Here is a 17670-nt window from a genome sequence, read left to right as displayed (position 1 = left end):
GGGACATGATGCTTTAAGTGTGTTTTAAAAATTATCACTTTTACTTTTGAAATTATAACATAATCCCAACATTTCTCCATTCCCTCCACTTCTCCTCCCACCAAACCCTTCCATGTGGGCTGGAGAGATGGCTCAGTATTTGGAAGTGTATTTTACTCTTCCAGAAGAACTGAGTTTGGTGCCTAGTACCCTTGGCAGATGGTTCACAACTGCCTGGAGTTCTAGCTCACAGGCTCTGATGCCTCTGCTTGCCTTGGGCATTCACACATACACAGGATGAAAATAAAATAAAATAAAATAAAATAAAATAAAATGTTAAAATGACTCCCATCTACTCTTCCTTGCACTCTTTCAAGTCCATGACCTCCTTTTTCATTAACTGTTGTTACATGCAACTATGTATAGATTTTCCTACTTACATAAATATAACCTATTCAACCTGTCTGATGTTGCTTCTATGTTTATGTTTTCAGTACTGACTACTTGGTATTGGGTAAAAATTGACCTGCTCTTCCCCAGGGAAGACTATCAAAGTCTGAGCATTTCTTAGTCGCATGTAGTTCTTTGTGTAGAGTTGAGGCTTCACCGGCTTTCATCCACTTTGGCATGTCTTTTAGTTTGGTAAATCAATTAATTTATTGAAGCTTAGTTACTGAGAAGAAACTGTGTGACTGAAAGGCAGCCGCATCACCAAAGCTCACCACAGAGGCTGGGGAGAGTGTTCAGTCCGTAAAGTGATTGCTGCATAAGCACAAGAGTCTGAGCTCAATACCGAACATCCACGTGATGAGCCAATGCTAGTGGCACACATGCTAGTGCGCTCATTGTTGGTGAAAGGGGGAGAGCAGATCCTTGGCACTGAGTAGCAAGCTGACTTGACTTAATTGCTATGTTCTGTGTATGTATCAAAGATTTTGTCTGAAAAAAAGAAGGGCCTTCAAATACCCACAAAGGTGTGTGTGAACCCAAACCTAGAAACATACACACACACATCTGCACATACATCTACAAAGTTTGGTTTTGAAGTTCCACCCCTGCATGGGTGATGGCTCACCAAAGCTGTAGCCACCGAGCCCTCTGAAAAATTTACACGTAGCCCGAGGAACCAGAGGCATTTTGTTAAATTTTATATGCCCTACGAGTCTACCTTCTCACTCTAGGAAGGGATTAGCAGTGACTGGCTTTATGGAGAACCATACTTTGAGCTGTTGGAAGGGACAAAAGTCCTTAAAGAAAACGGTGTGCAATAAAGAGCCACAGGGTAGTTTGTAGCTGGACTGAAACTAAAATCCTTGCCCTGCCTTGGCTAGAGCTGCTTCACTCCAGTCCGTTTCCATCTTCAAGAGGCCTCCTTCATGATATACCTTCCTCCTCCTCTTTGTAGGGTTTCAGCGTGTAGCCCTGGCTGGCCAAGGACTTGACACGTACACCAAGGTGTACTTGAAATCTCTGTGAATACCAGGCTTGCCTTGCGCCTGTAGTACAACTTCTGCTGACTCCCAGTTCCTGGGAGTAGAGAGGCTCTCGAGAGGACCTGGATTCAGTTCCCAGCATCCACATGATAACTCGCAGATGCCTCTAAGTCCAGTTTTAGGGGATCCGATGCCCTCTTCTGATCTTCAGGTATTCTTGCACACTCGTTGATTTTATGTGTGTGTGTGTGTGTGTGTGTACCAATAACATATATTAAATAAACAAAAAATATATTTATATATGTTTCTTGCCTACGTAGGTGCAGAGTATCACTCTGCCTTTGCTGAGGAAAGGTTTCCTCTTTCAAATTAGCTGCCCCTAAGCCATCATCCAGCTCACACACAAGTCTTGAATCTCCTTATGATCAGCAGTAATTAGATGGACCAGAATATGAGAAGGGGAGCGGAGCAATAAAACAGGCGAAATAATTTCACATTATTTCCAGACTGGTATCTCAGGGAAAACTGCTTAATGGGCCGCTTGTTCTGTAAGTTGGGTGAGCATTCAAGTGTGTGTTTCTGGGGTAGTGCTTTGGGCCCAGGGCTAGAGAGAGAACTGTCCATCTCTACTGGTTTATGGGACTGTTAGTGTCGGTCAAGAGGATAAGATCTCCGGTCTGAGTGGAGACTTGTTCGATCCCTTTGGTAAGGGATCACCATAGAAAGCTTGGCTCTCCAGCTAAAACCTTACTGAAAAGATAGAATGTTTTTTAAAATGAGACACTGTATTTTTCTTTTCCACGATCCCCACCACCATTGTTCAGAAACTTACCAACCAGTCATGTAAAAGGTCCTAAGTCCTACCCTATGACCAAGTCAGAAAAGCATACATATTTTTCACATTTTCTATATCTTTTCTAAGTGTTCATTCCTTAGTACTGGGGTCTTTATCCCCAGCATTTTGGGCCTCCCTACTCTTTCCTTAAACCCTGTAACCCTACATGTGGCTGCTTGCTGGCCATGAGCCTAACCTCCATGGCAGCTTAAACAGCACAGCTTGGCCCTTCTCCTTTTTCGTCCTCTCAGAGCTGCTAGGGCTCTACAGCTTGCCAGTCCTGGGGTTCTTCTTCTGAACTCTAATAAATCGTCCATGTGGTTCTTCGTGAGTCTGTTTTTAAGTCCTGTTGTCAGTGTGACTCGGAATCCCAGAGGGGACCTTGATCTCCCCTGTTTCACTGTGGAAGGAATATTATAAGAGGTGGACTTGATAATACTGAATCCCATGTTCAGGATTTGGAAGTAATATGTAAAGGACTCTGAAAAGAAGCAAGACTTGGCTACTAGGCTGTAAGCTTTTGACTCAGAAACTTTTTCGGTGCATTTGTAAGCTTGGCACTAGCAGTAATCGCCAGGTTGTAGAGAGGGACCACATGACACTGTAGCTTTGGGCAGGTTGAGTATGATACACTGGGTGGTTCCATTTAAGTGGGGCTGACAGTGCTGTTTGGAGGGGTATATGGGAAGATTTGGAGGGAGGGAAGAGAGAAGTGTTGTAGTTACAATCTCAAAAATAAAGGCCTTTTGCACACACCAAGTAAGTGTGCTATCACCAAGCCATTACCCTAGTCTAATAACGTTTTCTGTATTCATTTACCTATATAAAGTTTGAGTGAGTTTTTTTCCCCATACCTTGGCTACTGTGAATAGTTGTGCACTGAGCGTGATTGTGCAGATGCCTCTGATTTACCAACCTCAGTTCCCAAGCTTCATATAACTGGATTATAGGATAATTCTATGCTTACTTTTCAGGAGTGTCCATACCATTTTCCATGGGCTAGGATTAAAGCTAGCTTCATTGTACTTGCAATTTCTGTTTCCTCAAAGATTAGACTTGTCGTACATTATCTTTTAATTCATCGGTTGACCATGAACATCATTTCTTGGTGGAAAATGTCACTTATTGCATGGGTCATTCTTTAGCTGTGGTGAAGCATTTTGGTTGGATGGATGTTAGTCTCCTTGTTTTGTGGTGCTGGGAATTGAACCCAGGGCTTTCCACTTGTGGAGTGAGCCCTGGGCCTGTAAGCTCCGCCTCACTGCTGCAGTTTCCTCTTTTGCCTATGCTTTGGGAATGCTCTTCAGGAAACCATAAGCCAGACCAATGCCTGCTACTTCTTTTAGTAGCTCTTCAGGATTGGGTATCACATTTAATAAATTGCAAATTAATTATGATTCAGTTACTGTATTGGAATAAACTTCTAATTTTATTCTTTTGTGTTTTCCCACCAGTGATTCCTGAAGACACTATCCTCAACCCTTTGTGCATTTTCAACTCTCTGAAGAGTTACGTTCAAGTTTATTTCTAGGTTGTGTATTTTACACTACTATTATTTTTCTTTTATTTTTGGCAGCTTTGTAGCATTCAGGTCGAGTACCGCTTATACGGATTTTAGATCATTTTCTAATTTTGACTTTTATATTATTGCCAACTTGTAGTTCGTGCCTGTCACTGACCAATGTTGGCCCTGTCACTTTTCACACTGGCCACACAGGGCTTTCACTTATTCTGAACTGCGTCCTAGGATTTGTGATTGTGATTTTATTTGTTCTGTTCCTTGAGTGCTTGTTTAAAATCTAGACTCAGACTTGAAAACTAGCTTAGTCATTAAGATTTTGGTTCCCAGCATCCATGGCGGGCTGCTAGCTCTACCTCCTAGGGAACTGACATTCACTTCTGGTTTCTAAGAGCACCTGTACCTATGACCACAGATACACACATATGTGTAATTTTTAAAAATTAAAAATAAATAAAAATTAAAATCTAGACTCTCCCATTTAAGACAAAGTGTGTGATATTCAACTTTCTGAATTAATCCTTATATATAACCTCTTCTTCTGTGGGGTTCCAGAAATGACCCAGCAGTAAAGATCACTGACTGCTTTTCCACAGGACATGGGTTTGTTTGATCCCTAACATCCACATGACAGACCACAGTCATCTGTACTCCAGTTGTAGAGAACTTGACACCCTCTTCTGGCCTCTAAAGGGCACTGCATGCATGCCATGCAGAAACATACATGGCACCCCAAAACCTAAACACACACACACACACACACACACACACACACACACACACACAGAGAGAGACACACACACACACAAATAAATAAATTTCAATCATTTCCTTAGATTACCCGCTTAGTTGTTTTTTAAAAATGCATTGCTCTGCTTGGCTTTCCCTTTGTTCTGCTTTCTAGCTTTCTGAGGTGTAGCATGAGGGCTGATGTATTGCAGGCTTCCGGTCAGGACTGCTTTCTGATTGATTGTATTGTGATCCCATTTGCCCTTGTCTCTGGATCCTGTTTGGTTTCCGTCTAGTAGGTTTTCGTTGACTTATGGATTGTCGAGAAGAGCGTTGTTTAATTTCTACGTATTTGTGAGCTGTCTCTCTCACCATTCAGTTTTAGTTTCATGCTGTTGTAGTCAGAAAAGAGACTTGATATGATCCCACTCTTCCATAATCACTGCTGGAATGTGCTTCGTGTACTATCACATGATCTGTGATGTTCCCTATGTGTGCATTTGCAAAGAACACTTGTAAAACCCACTGTTTCTCCCCATGCTTAGGTCATCCATTTGCTGATGGAAGTTTCTTATTACTGTGTTACATTCTATGTTCATATCTATTAATGATTGTCATATATGTTTGGGTGCCTGACAATGGACACACACACACACACACACACACACACACACACACACATACACAAACACACACACATATCTCAAATGCATTTGACTTGTTGCTGAAGTAGCCCTTTTGCATTTTGTAAAGATCTGTTTCTTTCTATCACAATGGAGTGTTTGACTTCTGCTCTATTTTTTTTTTTTTTGGGCGTAAGTATAGCTCCTTTGGATTTTTGTTTTCCATTTGCATTCACATCCCCTTATTTTTTTAAATGACAAACACCATGTCAAGAGTATATTTTAGCATCAGCCTCAGTGGTGAACACTTGCCTAGTATGTACTAGGTCCTAGGTTGAGTTCTCAGAACCACAAATTAAAATGGTAAGCACAAAGAAAATATTACAATTTTTCCTTCAGTTTAAAAACTACCTAAACTTAAAATTGTCTTCTTCTTTGCAGGATATGGAGACTTTGATGATTTTAATCTGGAGCATGCGCTGAAAGAAACTTCCTCAGTAAAGCGTGACTCAAACAAACAAGTCCACCAAGCAAGCACAAGTGGTCGGCCGTGCACCACACTGACAATCTTGCCTTCAGAAAAGTACAGGCATATGAGACTAGCTGTTCCTCCATCCACCTGTTTGTTCTGTTGTGCAGGCTTGTGTCATCTCATCATACGTGTGTCATCTTCCTTTTTCATTTAGTTTATGTCGAGCCCACAAGAGAACGTGCATCTGCCTTACCCTTTTTTCTGCTGTACAAAAAGAGAGCTCCGACCAGTTTCATTCCTCTCACTGTTTTGTTTTGAGACAGGGTCTCTTGATTTAGCCAGGGTTGTCCGGAAATTCTCTGTGCTGACAAGGCCGGCTTTGACTTGGGTCCAGTGCTAGAGCAACAGTGACTCTTTGTCACTGATGTGCATTTCTAGCTTCAGAACCCATGACTTTTTATGATGCTTCAGTGTGATCCCCTCAATGGCCTCAGGGACCGATACTGAGACCCTTCTCAGGATGTGACTTCTGTAAACCATTAAGCAGCCGCTGTGTTTTACAATCTGCTTCCTTTTTCCTCCCTTCTCCATTCAGAGAGCCTCTTTAGCACCACGACTAGAAGGACAGGAACAACCAGAGCCCCATCAAATCCAGTAGGTAACGAGGTGTGGGAAGTGAGGAAGGCCAGACTCACCTGAGAAGGACACAAGGAGTGACTTGTTGGAACTCCATCTGGGACAGGGTCAAAAGGAGCCTTGTAGACTTTTTAGCTGCACATATGAAAAGTTAGCAAAGGCACCCATGTGTATGTTAGATTTAATTCAACAGAATCCCATCTGGTTGGTCACTGTGCCTTACTTGAAAGCCGAGCATTTCCACTTCCCTATTGCTTTGGGTGATGATGGCTGCCAGAATCCAGGTATAGTAGGCAGAAGGGGTGAGCTGGACTTGACTGAAGCCCCAGACTATCCCCATAACTCGCAGGTTAAACATGAGTCATGCATAGTCAAGCAGAGTGGGGCAACCTGAGGCCTAAGGAGAAGTCTTCAATGAAGATATTCAGACGTTTTCTTGAAATTCTCTAAGTATTTGAAGATCTCGGGAGAGTTTGTGTATGTGGGTAATAACTATAAATACTTCTCATCTGAGATCTTAGAACTAAAAACTGATATTAATCTGAGGAAAATAAAAAGCTATATGCATTCACATATGTGGTGGGTTTTTTATGAGAAATAACTGTGCCTATAAGGTGACAACATAATTTAGAGTAATGAATGACATTATTTTATAGTTTTCTGTAATGTCTGGCTTCAGTAGAATGCTTCTGGATTCCTTGTGTGTGTTTGTGTGTGCGTGCATGTTTGTGTGTGTGTATGTGTGTGTGTATGTTTGTGTGTCTGTGTTTGTATGTGTGTGTGTGTGCATGTCTGTGTGTGTCTATGTGTATGTGTTTGTGTGTATGTGTGAGTCTGTTTGTGTATATGTGTCTGTGTGTGTGTGTTACTGTGAGACAGACCTAGGAATCACTATGTAGACCACACTTTACTAGACAAACCAGACTGGCCTCAAATTCACAGAGATCTATCTATCTCCCTCCACCTTCCCACCCCCCAACCCCTGTGCTGGGACTACAGATGTGTGTTACCACTCCACCTGGATTTTTAATATCTGCATCTGGACTGAGCAGTTATAAGTTCCTGAGGTTCAGTACAACATGCGGAGAAAATCCAGACTCATGCAGATGTGTAGGAGAAAAGAAGAAAGAACTGAATGTGCTTTATTTCTTTAGTATTTTCTTATTTATTTACTCCCTTTTTGTCCAAATTGCTGCCAGTTTCCCTGCTCCCTTACACCGTCTCTCCCTCTATCTCTCCCCTTCTCTTCAGAGAGGGTGGTACCCACAGGGTATCCTCCCCCACTCCCCAACCCCCACACCTAGCTGGCACATCTAGCCTCTTTGGGGATGAATTCATCCTCTTCCACTGAGGCTAGTAAGGTAGCCCAGCCAGGGAAACAGAATTCACAGGCAGGCAACAGCTTTAGGGACAGCCCCTGCTCCAGTTGTTTGCGGACCCACATGCCCAAGCTGCATATCCGCTACATATGTGTGGGGACCTAGGGCCAGATGTGCATGCTCCCTGGTTGGCGGTTCAGACCCTGAGAGCTCCAAGGGTCCAGGTTAGTTGACTCTGTCCATGGTCCTTTGCAGTCCGTGTCCTCTTCTGGTCCTTCAGTCCTTCCTCCAGCTCTTCCATTGGACTCTCTTATTCTTTGAATGGATCATTCACAGTTTGCTAGCACTGTGCACTGGTCACTTGGAAACACTGATACCCCAACCAATGCACAATGTAATATATTACAGAATCACACCAATTCCTGTTGCCACCTATCTCATTGAACAAAGGGTTCAGTAAGTCATACGTGGTGGCACCACCTGTAATCCCAGCACTGTGGAGGCAGAGGTGGGGAGAATACCAAAAGTTTGAGGATAATCCTGTTCTGTATTGCAAGTTCCAGGGTACTCAGGGTTACAGCAGCAAGATTCTCTTGTCCAAAAACAAATAATCATAAATGATGAGTAAAACAATGATTTAAAAAACCATCTAGATATTGAAAAGCTGCTCATATCACAACCACCAGCAAGTTTTCGGAAAACTCTGTCTTAAATTCCAAGTTTCCTTACTGGCAGCAGATATGATCAGGGAGGCTGCAGGGATAGTTCAGTGGCACAAAGCACTAGTGCCTGTGTGGCAGCATTCCTCTTGGAGGCTCTGCGGGGGAGTGATTTCTCTCCTTTTGCCATCTACATTCTTTGGCTTATGACTACTTCGTTCATCTTCAAAACCATGGATATGCCAGTGTTTCCTTTTTCAGTTTGTCTATTTCTCCGTATCTGTAGCCCAGGCTGATTTGAAACTTGTTATATAATTCAGGCGGCCCTCCAAGTCCTCTTCCTCCTGAGTCTGCCTGTCAGATTCTGGGATCATAAGTGGGCACCACCACACTTGGTTCTCGTGGATCTTCTGTGCATACAGTCCTGTCACCTACAGACCGTTTTCAATATCCTTTCTTCATTCTTGCTACGACTGCTGGTACTGCATTGAATAGAATTGGTAGATTGGACATGGTTGTCTTGTTCCTCGGGTTAGAAGGAAATCTTTCAGTGTTTCCCCCTTGATTGTGTACCCTGGTGCCTCATCCTGTGTGGTCTTCATTCCGTTTGGTGACATTGCTTTCATCTTAGTTACTTTTCTAGTTGCTGTAAGAAAACACCAGGGTGGAAGCCGCTTAAGGGAGAGTTATTTTTGCCCAGTTTGAGCGATGATGGCATACACTCAGCTCACTCCATCACCTGTGTACAGGCTAGGATCTCAGACCGAAGAACCATGTCATCTGCCGTAGGTGCTTCTTTTCAACACAGTTTACCAAGTCAAGATGATCTCCTACCATATTTCTGGAGGCCTCTCTCTCAGGAGGTTCTAGAACTCATTGAGTTGACAACTCCCATTAACCACTCTAGCTTCTATGGCTGATATGTGGAGAATTGTCATCAAAAAGATGTTAAATTTTGTCAATTTCTCTTTCTATACCTACTGACATGATCACTTGATTTTTATGCTTCATACTTTTAATGTTTAATGATTTAAGTTATGTTGAGCAATGCTGTGTCCCGGGCATGAATCCAGTTTTGATTATAGGGTGCAATCTTTTAAATGTGCCGTTCATTCTCTTTGCTAATGTAATGTTTCCTTGATTTTTGTCTCTATTCATGTAGTTTTGCTTGTTTTTGGCACTGTCCTCTGGCTTTGCGTGAGGGTCATGCTGTTCTCATGAAGTGAATTTGGAATTAGTTCCTCCTCTTCAGATCTGCAAGGATTTGAGAAGGATTAGCTTTAACTTTTCTTTGAATTCATTTTTATAACCTTCTCCTACCTGGATATTTCTTTGTTGGGAGGTTGTTAATTATTCTAATTATCATTCATCCATTTATATTTTGATGTTTCATAATCACCTTAATAGTTTGTGTGCTTCTAGAACTCTATCCATTTCCTCTAGCGTGTCTGATTTGTTGGAATACATTGTCCATTGCAGTTTCCTTTGTGCCTATTTAGTATTATTTGTAATGCCTCCTCTCCCATTTATAACTTTGAGTCATTAGAACAAGTTTTGAATCTTGTTTTCTTTTCTCAAAAAGACAATTCCAGATTTCCTTTCTTTCCTCTCCTCCCCCTTGTTTTTCCCCGTTTGTTCTGAGGAAAAACCTAGGACCTCTAAGTAAATGCATGCTTGCTTCTGAGCTACCCCACCATCCCTCAAGAACCTTAGCTCCTTAAAGCTTCCTGATGGTTTTCTTCTCTAGAATTCGTTGTCCTCCCTCCTTTGTACACATCCTATTCCTGTGACACTTCTTCCTCTTTCTCCCTCTTTTGAGACTGAATCTTACTATCTTGACAAGCAGTTCTAGCTGGATCTCATATGCCAGGTCCTCCCACCTCAGCTTCCTGGATCGTGGCTGTGCACCAGGCGGCCTGCTCTTTCCAGCTTCGTTGTTACTTTTCCTCTTTTTTTTAATTTTTTTTATTAACATGAGTATTTCTTATTTACATTTTGAGTGTTATTCCCTTTCCCAGTTTCCGGGCTAACATTCCCCTAGCCCCTCCCCCTCCCATTCTTTCTGGGTGTTGACCTCCCTGTCCTCCCCCCATTGCCGTCCTCCCCCCAACAATCACTTTCACTGGGGGTTCAGTCTTAGTGGGACCAAGGGCTTCCCCTTCCACTTTTGATCTTACTAGGATATTCATTGCTACCTATGAGGTCAGAGTCCAGGGTCAGTCCATGTATAGTCTTTAGGTAGTGGATTAGTCCCTGGAAGCTCTCGTTGCTTGGCATTGTTGTTCATATGGGGTCTTGAGCCCCTTCAAGCTCTTCCAGTTCTTTCTCTGATTCCTTCAACGGGGGTCCTGTTTTCAATTCAGTGGTTTGCTGCTGGCATTCTCCTCTGTATTTGCTGTACTCTGGCTGCATCTCTCAGGAGAGATCTACATCCGGCTCCTGTCGGTCTGCACTTCTTTGCTTCATCCATCTTGTCTAATTGGGTGGCTGTATATGTATGGGCCACATGTGGGGCAGGCTGTAAATGGGTGTTCCTTCTGTCTCTTTTTTAATCTTTGCTTCTCTATTCCCTGCCAAGGGTATTCTTGTCCCCCTTTTAAAGAAGTTGTGAAGCATTTGCATTTTGATCATCCGTTTTGAGTTTCATGTGTTCTATGCATCTAGGGTAATTCAAGGATTTGGGCTAATAGCCACTTATCAATGAATGCATACCATGTGTGTTTTCCTGTGATTGGGTTACTTCACACAGGATGATATTATCCAGTTCCCTTCATTTGCCTATGAATTTCATAACGTCATTGTTTTTGATAGCTGAGTAATATTCCATTGTGTAGATGTACCACATTTTCTGTATCCATTCCTCTGTTGAAGGGCATCTGGGTTCTTTCCACTTTCTGGCTATTATAAATAAGGCTGCTATGAACATAGTGGAGCACGTGTCTTTTTTATATGTTGGGGCATCTTTTGGGTATACGCCGAAGAGATGTATAGCTGGATCCTCAGGTAGTTCAATGTCCACTTTTCTGAGGAACCTCCAGACTGATTTCCAGATTAGTTGTACCAGTCTGCAATCCCACCAACAATGGAGGAGTGTTCCTCTTTCTCCACATCCTCGCCAGCATTTGCTGTCACCAGAGTTTTTGATCTTAGCCATTCTCACATGTGTGAGGTGAAATCTCAGGAATGTTTTGATTTGCATTTCCCTTACGACTAAAGATGTTGAACATTTCTTTAGGTGTTTCTCAGCCATTGGGCATTCGTCAGCTGTGAATTCTTTGTTTAGCTCTGAACCCAATTTTTTAATAGGGTTATTTGCCTCCCTGTGGTCTAACTTCTTGGATTCTTTGTATATTTTGGATACAAGGCCTCTGTCTGTTGTAGGATTGGTAAAGATCTTTTCCCAATCTGTTGGTTTCCATTTTATACTAACCACAGTGTCCTTTGCCTTACAGAAGCTTTGCAGTTTTATGAGATTCCATTTGTCGATTCTTGATCTTAGAGTATAAGCCATTGGTGTTTTTTTCAGGAAATTATTTCCAGTGCCCATGTGTTAGAGATGCTGCCCTAGTTTTTCTTCTATTAGTTTGAGTGTATCTGGTTTGTTGTGGAGGTCCTTGATCCACTTGGACTTAAGCTTTGTACACTGTGATAAGCATGGATCGATCTGCATTCTTCTGCATGTTGACCTCCAGTTGATCCAACACCATTTGCTGAAAATGTTATCTTTTTTCCATTGGATCGTTTTGGCTCCGTTGTCAGAAATCAAGTGCCCATAGGTGTGTGGGTTCATTTCTGGGTTTTCAATTCTGTTCCATTGGTCTGTGTGTCTGTCTCTGTACCAGTACCATGCAGTTTTTATCACTATTGCTCTGTAATACTGCTTGAGTTCAGGGATAGTGGTTCCCCTGAAGTTCTTTTATTGTTGAGGATAGTTTTAGCTATCCTGGGTTTTTTGTTATTCCAGATGAATTTGCAGATTATTCTGTCTAACTCTTTGAAGAAATGGATTGGTATTTTTATGGGGATTGCATGGAATCTGTTGATCACTTTTGGTAAAATGGCCATTTTTACTATATTAATCCTGCAATCCATTAGCATGGGAGATCTTTCCATCTTCTGAGGTCTTCTTCAATTTCTTTCCTCAGTGTCTTGAAGTTCTTATTGTACAGATCTTTTACTTGCTTGGTTAAAGTCACACTGAGGTGCTTTATATTATTTGGGTCTATTATGAAGGGTGTTGTTTCCCTTATTTCTTTCTCCGCTTGTTTCTCTTTTGTCTAGAGGAAGGCTACTGATTTATTTGAGTTAAATTTATACCCAGCCACTTTGCTGAAGTTGTTTATCAGCTTTAGTAGTTCTCTGGTGGAACTTTTGGGATCATTTAAATATACTATCATATCATCTGAAAATAGTGATATCTTCTTTTCCGATCTGTATCCCCTTGATCTCGTTTTGTTGTCTGATTGCTCTGGCTAGAACGTTAAGAACTGTATTGAATGAGTAGGGAGAGAGCAGGCAGCCTTGTCTAGTCCCTGATTTTAGTGGGATTGCTTCAAGTTTCTCTCCATTTAGTTTAATGTTAGTTTAATGGCTTTTACTACGATTAGATATGGGCCTTGAATTCCTATTCTTTCCAGGACTTTTATCATGAAGGGGTGTTTAATTTTGTCAAATGCTTTCTCAGCATCTAATGAAATGATCATGTGGTTCTGTTCTTTCAGTTTGTTTATATAATTGATGACGTTGATGGTTTTCCGTATATTAAACCATCCCTGCATGACTGGGATGAAGCCTACTTGATCATGGTGGATGATTGTTTTGATGTACTCTTGGATTCGGTTTGCCAGATTTTTATTGAGTATTTTTGCGTCGATATTCATAAGGGAAATCGATCTGAAGTTCTCTTTCTTTGTTTGGTCTTTGTGTGGTTTAGGTATAAGATTAATTGTGGCTTCATAGAAGGAATTTGGTAGTTCTCCATCTGTTTCAATTTTATGGAATAGTTTGGATAGTATTGGTATGAGGTCTTCTATGAATGTCTGATAGAATTCTGCACTAAACCCGTCTGGTCCTGGGCTCTTTTTGGTTGGGAGACCTTTAATGACTGCTTCTATTTCCTTAGGAGTTATGGGGTTGTTTAACTGGTTTATCTGTTCCTGATTTAACTTCGGTACCTGGTATCTGTCTAGGAAATTGTCCATTTCCTGCACATTTTCAAGTTTTGTTGAATATAGGCTTTTATACTAAGATCTGATGATTTTTTGAATTTCCTCTTATTCTGAAGTTATGTCTCCCTTTTCATTTCTGATTTTGTTAATTTGGACACACACTATGTGTCCTCTCGTTAATCTAGCTAAGGGTATATCTTGTTGATTTTCTCAAAGAACCAACTTTTGGTTCTGTTGATTTTTTCTTTGGTACTTTTTGTTTCTACTTGGTTGATTTCAGTTCTGAGTTTGATTATTTCCTGCCTTCTACTCTTCCTGGGTGTATTTGCTTCTTTTTGTTCTAGAGCTTTTAGGTGTGCTGTCAAGCTGCTGACATATGCTCTCTCCTGTTCCTTTCTGCAGGCACTCAGAGTTATGAGTTTTCCTCTTAGCACAGCGTTCATTGTGTCCCATAAGTTTGGGTATGTTGTACCTTCATTTTCATTAAATTCTAAGAAGTCTTTAATTTCTTTCTTTATTTCTTCCTTGACCAGGTTATCATTGATTACAGCATTGTTCAACTTCCACATATATGTGGGCGTTCTTCCCTTATTGTATTTGAAGACCAGCTTTAGGCCGTGGTGGTCTGATAGCACGCATGGGATTACTTCTATCTTTCTTTACCTGTTGAGCCCCGTTTTTTGATGAATTATATGGTGAATTTTGGAGAAAGTACCATGAGGAGCTGAGAAGAATGTATATCCTTTTGCTTTAGGATAGAATGTTCTATACATATCTGTTAAGTCCATTTGGTTCATGACTTCTCTTAATCTGTCTATGTCTCTGTTTAAGTTCTGTTTCTATGATCTGTCCATTGATGAGAGTGGGGTGCTGAAATCTCCTACTATTATTGTGTGAGGTGCAATGTGTGTTATGAGCTTTAGTAAGGTTTCTTTTATGTATGTAGGTGCCCTTGTATTTGGGGCATAGATATTTAGGATTGAGAGTTCATCTAGGTGGATTTTTCCTTTGATGAATATGAAGTGTCCTTCCTTATCTCTTTTGATGACCTTTAGCTGAAAATTGATTTTATTTGATATTAAAATGCATACTCCAGCTTGCTTCTTCCGACCATTTGCTTGGAAAATTGTTTTCCAGCCTTTCACTCTGAGGTAGTGTCTGTCTTTGTCTCTGAAGTATGTTTCCTGTAGGCAGCAGAATGCAGGGTCCTCATTGGGTATCCAACAACTTTTCCTCTTATGGGTCTTGTTTCTGTTGACGAATATCTGAACTCTTTACTAAGCATTCAATTCTGAAATATTTCCTTCTGAAAATTTAATGGTTTAATATTTAAGCAAATAGAACCTATCCATTTGCAGTTAGTATTATATAAAATGAAACCAATTGCTTTTTGTTTTGGAAGTTTAATTATTCCACCACCTTTTGCTGAAAAGATTTCTTCCTCCTTTGAGTTGCTTTGCATATGTATAACAAAAATCACTTGAGCAGATCTGAGGTCTTTTGAGCTCTTCCTTCTGTTCTGTTACCTGTATCTATCTGCCACATCTTTGATAAATGTTAACTACGAAATATTACGTAGAGTGATTCATCCCACTTTATTCTTTTTAAGGTTTAAAAAAGACAATTTCAGGTTCTGCCTTCCCCAAAAAGTTTAGATCAAATTTGACTATTTCTGGAAAGAAACAATCAGTGGGACTTCTATAGGCTTTCATTGAACATAGAGAGTGTGGGAGCTGATGTTGCCAATCTGGTGTGTTTTCTGGTATGTGTCTTTATTTGGATCTTCTTGGTTTTATACCTTTAGGTTTACTTTACATTTATAGTAATTTCCCTCACCTCTGCTTTAAATACTTTGCTTTCTGAGACACTGCTGAAATGAGTTCAGTAGCATCGACATGTAATAGTGATGACAAGGCAGCGTCCCGTCCATCACTTACAAAATGCCATAGTAGTTCTCCTTTACTTTTAACCTGGGCCCAATATGACCCCACTGCTCATGTTGGAGTGACACGCAGGAAGCACAGAGATAGAGACAGGAAGTGGACTAGTAAAACTTACATGTCACCTTCCAGTGACGTATTCCCAACAATTGGCCTGTAGGGTCATTTCACGTTTGACTACAACACCCATTTGTTTTTTCTTCTGTGACCGTGCAAGTGAGTTGTTTGGAAATCCTAGTTGTTTTTTCTTTTCATTTCTTTCTCTTTTGTTGTTGTTGTTGTTGTTGTTGTTGTTTTTGTTGTTGTTGTTTCTTTAATGCAGGTTTTCTCTTGGATTGTCCTGAAAACTCACTCTGTGGACCAGGCTGTTTTCAAGTTCAGAGATCCTCTTGCCGCTGTTCCTATGAGAGCTGTGATTAAAAGAGTGCATCGCCATAGATCACATGAAACTCAAGAAGGATGACCAAAATGCGGATGCTCCACTCCTTCTTTAAAAGGGGAATATAAGTACCCTTAGAAGGGGATAGGGAGGCAAAGTTCAGAGTAGAGTCTGAAGGAATGGCCATTCAGAGCCTACCCCACATGTGGCCCATACATATGCAGCCACCAAACTAGATAAGATGGGTGAAGCAAAGAAGTGCAGGCTGACAGGAACCGGATATATATTTTTTCCAAAATGTTTTCTGCTGAGTATTTAGAAACTAGCTTTTTAGATCTTTGATCCATTTTAGTTGATTTTAATGTACAGTATAGCATGATGATCAAATTTGCTTCTTTAACCACGCTCAGTTTGTAAAGCAGTTCTCTGTACATCACATAATTGCTAGCTTATAAAACAATTCTTTGCACATTACAGACAACACCAGCACATTCATCTCTGGGCATCGTAATCTGCTGTTCAGTTCTTGCACTAACAGTGGAGGAAACCATAGCTCAAAGGTCTTGGGGATTGTCTAGAATTCCCTACTTCATGTGTGCAGCAGATCTGGACTCATGTTCTAGCTCTGGTCAAGTGGTGAAATGTGGGTCTCTCGGTCCCCAACCTATGAAGAATGGTTAGAATCTACCTCACTTAAATCTGTTCCATCTCTTTGCCATCATTTTCCAGGTAGTCATGAGGTTGTATAGGAGCTTTAATAAGTACTAAGGATGGTCTATTCACGGTGTGACTTCCTTAAACTATGATGTAGATATACATTTTATTATTATTTTTTTTATTGCTGTTTTCCCTCCTACTTTCAGAGAGAGGGGACCACATCACCACTACTACAACAAGAAGGCCAGGAACAACTAGAGCATTGTCAAATCCTATGGGTAAGACAAGCTCTCAGAGTTAAAAAGGAAGAAAGGATTTTCCACATCAGCTACCTGTCTCAGTGGGTATCCTATTTTGTGATTCTAAAGTGATAATTAAACACCATGATCAAAACCAACATAGAAAAGAAAGGGTTTATTTTATTTGGCTTATGACTACCAGCATAGGGATGGTACCATCCACAGTGTACCGTGTCCTTCCCCACTGACCGATCACTGAGAAAATGCCTAACAGCCTGAGCTTATGGAGGCCTTTTCCTAAACACGGTTTCCTCCTTGTAGATCACTCTAGCTCATGCCGACATAAAAACTACCCAGTACAGCAGTGATTATCTCTTTTGTTCTGTGGTCCCCAGAACTTGATGGGTTTGAATTGGAAGATGCCTTGGATGATCGGAACGATCTAGATGGCCCCAAAAAGAAAAGTACAGGAGAGGGAGGAGGTAAGTTCTAGATGCTCAACATCACAGGCCAGTGCTATAGTTCCTGGTATGGTTTGTCTTATACCTGCAATGGCATTCTGAGACGTCCAGAGTACTGTAGATCTGGGCCAGATCTGGGCCACGTTTAGCTGTAGGAGAACCCCACAACAGTAGTACTGATATATTTTGGTCTTAGGATTCTCCGAATTATTGGGAATCTCAATAACTATTGTCTGTGTGTGTCATATCTATCTCTGTTTATCATCTATATATTTAATTTTTTAAAAAATCAGTATTGTTCATATAAAATGATAATACAAAACCAATACATATTAACATAAATAGCACATTGTATGAGTCTGTGTGTCGAGAGAAAAACAATTTGTCAGAGAGTGGCATTACTTTATACTTATTAGAAATTTCTAGAATGTCAATCTTGCTAGGAGATACCTGGATTCTCATATTGAGATATGCAGCTTGAAAGCTGTCCTCTGACCTACACACACACACACACACACACACACACACACTTAAATACAATTAAATTCAAAAGGATTTAAAACAGACATATAAATGAATAATACATTTTAAAAAGTGTTTAGTAACCTTTCCTCACTTAGTT

The sequence above is a fragment of the Rattus norvegicus genome, chromosome 12 (assembly GCF_021556685.1).
Source record: "Rattus norvegicus strain SHRSP/BbbUtx chromosome 12, alternate assembly SHRSP_T2T, whole genome shotgun sequence".
In the NCBI taxonomy this organism is placed as follows: Eukaryota; Metazoa; Chordata; class Mammalia; order Rodentia; family Muridae; genus Rattus; species Rattus norvegicus.
The sequence above is the reverse complement of the archived record's forward strand: the minus strand, read 5'-3'. Positions refer to the sequence as shown.